This window comes from Lactuca serriola, chromosome 5 (genome assembly GCF_051521515.1).
Source record: "Lactuca serriola cultivar US96UC23 chromosome 5, Lser_US96UC23_V15, whole genome shotgun sequence".
Classification (NCBI taxonomy): domain Eukaryota; kingdom Viridiplantae; phylum Streptophyta; class Magnoliopsida; order Asterales; family Asteraceae; genus Lactuca; species Lactuca serriola.
In genome coordinates, this window is record NC_136412.1 from 45,022,262 (window position 1) to 45,025,734 (window position 3,473).

The window sequence follows — 3,473 nt, forward strand, 5'->3', positions numbered from 1 at the left end:
GACTTTACAAGTTCGGGACACAAAATCCAAGGCTGACTCAGCCTCACGATGTGAGGAGACCAAAACTCATGACGTGAGCTCGTGACTGGTGGGTTCCAGAGTGTCAGCCACGTGAAAACGTCGAAGAGGATCATGCTGACTAAGCCTCACGACGTGAGACCGCAAAACTCAGCCTATAAATAGAAACAAATGGTTTCGAGTTCTAGTGCTCAATTCTTTCTTCTTTTGTGCTGAAACTCTGCTTCTAAGCCCCCGAGACCCTCCCGAAGCCCCGGTTTTCGCGTACAATTCTCGAAGGAAGGTTTTGCATTCCCGAGAATCCTGAGAAATCAACTTTCACAAGCCGACGTTCTGCTCAATTTTCATCTCACTATCTTCAATCAACCAAGTAAGTTCATACCCCTATAATCTACACTTTTAAATGTTTTATAAATGCTTTTATACGCTTTTAAGGGGGGGGGGGGGAATACAAGTAAACACGTGGTTATTATCGTGTGTTACATAAAAGTTTCATTATACACTTTTATCAAGTGAATCATATGTGATTCATAACTACTATATAAAAACTTCCGTACACAAAATATATCACGATAACAACTTGTCTTTTGAAATGAAATATGTGGTTATATATATATATATATATATATATATATATAAATATATATATATATATATATATATATATATATATATATATATATATATATATACAAATCAAACACTATGTTTATACTTTAAGTATATTTGTTCATTTATGGCACTACAGAAGTTATACTTTTCATAACAAGTGAGCATTACACTAGGGTTTACTATACAAACGAAACACACATTTTGAGAAACTATAATAGGTATAGTTTATGAGAAAATCCTAAACATTTACATACTAACGAATACTATATCAAGGAAATACTTTCATATACAAGAACAAATGGATATTTTCATACGTAAACCTGTTTTATACTAAGTTTTGTGAGATATTTTACGTACTTTTGAGTATGAATTTTAATTCTTGTATTATATACCATAGTCCCTTGTAGGGGGAGTGTGATACTTTTGTATAGATATATATGGGATTGACAATCCCGCACCTAAGTTGTTAGCTACAACTAGGCCGGCAGGTCTGGGGTGACAAATGTCATAACTTTCCAACGCCTGAAGAACGTTGGTTTGGACTCTCATTTTTGGGCCGAAGTGTAAGCAGCCAATAAGCCGTATGCGGGGCGTAACCCCCTGGTACGCTGGGCGTAATGCTTAAATGAAACGCGGGGAGGAGGAGCGTACGTGCAACGTACCCTATGGTATGCCCAACGTACGCGACCGGTTGGCAAACCCTAATTTTAAGGGTTGGGACGTATTTAAACCCCATTATAGCCTCCCATTTGGCCTCCTGACTTATCATTCACCCCAGAGAAACCCTAGTCCGTCCCCTTTGCTCTTTGCTTGTGTGTGTTTGATCTTTGAGCTTATTTTGTGAAGAAGGAGAAGAAGAGAAGTGGTAGAAGAAGAACTTGAGTATCTTGAGCTCAAGGATCTGGGATTACCTCTTCATTTGGCATCCAAAAGAGGTATAAAGCACTGAACTTTCTTCTTCATATGCTAGATCTAGAGTTATGGAAGTTTTGGTACATTTTGGGCCCAAAGGTTGGACCTTTATCATAGAGATCCATTTTTGAGTTTGGGATCTCCATCCTCTAGGAATTAAGGGTTTGGGCCATGTTTGTGACCCACACCATAGTAGGGGTAAAATGGTCATTTTACCCATAGAGGAATCCCTATTATGATTAAGTGTTTTTATATGTCCATGATAGTCGGGAAGCAGCCGGAGCAGTAGTCAGGGGTTCACTCTTCAGGTGTTCAGTAGTTAGCATTGCGAGGTGAGTTTCCTTCCAGTAGGAACGGGTCTAAGGCCACAATGCCGGCCCGTTTAGCTAGCAATAGTTTCCGGACTTCAATCTAATGCAGTAGTTAGTATGTTTGATGCCTTCGTGGCTCAGATAGGATTCATGTGTTATGTGTTCCGGGCTATGGCCCGATGCATTATACAGTTTATGTCTTCATGCTAGTTGATATGTTTATGCTATGCTATGTTATGCTCAGTCAGTTTCCGGACATCGGTCTGATGTAAGGGACAAGGTCCCAGTCAGTTCCGGATTTTGGTCTGATGCAGTCAGTTCCAGATTTCGGTCCAATGCAGTTAGTTCCGGACTTCGGTCTGATGCAGTTAGTTCCAGACTTCGGTCCCATCAGGGGACAAGGTCCCAGTCAGTTCCAGACTTAGGTCTGATGCAGTTTCCGGACTCCGGTCCGATGTAGAGGGCAAGGCCCTGGTTAGTTCCGGACATCGGTCCAATGCAGTTTTCGGACTTCGGTCTGATGTAGTGGGCAAGGCCCAGTATGTGTTTACATGTTATTGTATGGTATGTGGTAGTTTGGGGGAGCTCACTAAGCTTCGTGCATATAGTTTCAGTTTTGGTTTTAGGTACTTCCGCAAGTAAAAGGAAGAGATAGGGATGATGGCATCGCACACACCACAGCTTCAGTCTTTGTCCTGGGAGTTTGTTTTGATTCTTAGTTTGATTTGATACAGTTGTTTCATGACATTTTATTCTGATTTGAGATATTTGACGTATGGTTTTGTGATATGTTGTTCGGTATATGATTTTTATTATTATTAAAACAAAAATTTTGGGTCGTATTTTTGGGCTGTTACAAGTTGGTATCAGAGCCTTGGTTTGAGAGATTCGGATACACTCTTGGGTGCGTCTGAACTCAAACTAAGGAAATGGTAAAAAGGTTTTTAAAAGAAAAACATTTTTTTGAAAAAGAACTTATGGAGAAAAGAGTTTTGATAAGGAGGAAAGGGTGTGGTGCATGCGATCAACCGAGCTCAAGTAAGTACTCCCAAATTACCCATACAAGTTTCTGTTATGAATATCAGTTTCAGTTTCAGTAGAACATCATGATAGAATAGGACTAAGGATCTAGGAGGATGTCTTATACGCATGCTATATGTGTTTCAGCTTTATGAGAATTGCATGCTAGTATTGAGTAGACAGTAGTAGTATAGCATGTTTAGGTTATGCCTGATAGTATGAGCTTAGCATTGTATGCCAGTACAGATTCTCGTTATGAGAATGGATTTGCTTGAGTAGTTTCATGAGTCCGAATGTTGCTTGCTTTGTGTTTTTTAGGACTCTGAGTGATGTGAGTTAGCCATTAGGTGAATACGTGACGTCACATGTGATCAGGGTTAAATAATCTCAGAGTGCTGGATTTGGCCCCATTGCGCAGCTCTTGTCTAGGTCTAACCGTTGTGGGGATGAGTCATTTACTCGAAGGATTATCTGAGCCTCGTCACATGTGATGGTATTCAGGTGATGGTTAATTGGCATTACAAGGAGGCCTTCAGCAGCTGAGGACTCGTTGGGTGTAGGAGTGTTCATTTGGATGGAGCGGTTTAATCCGATCCGATT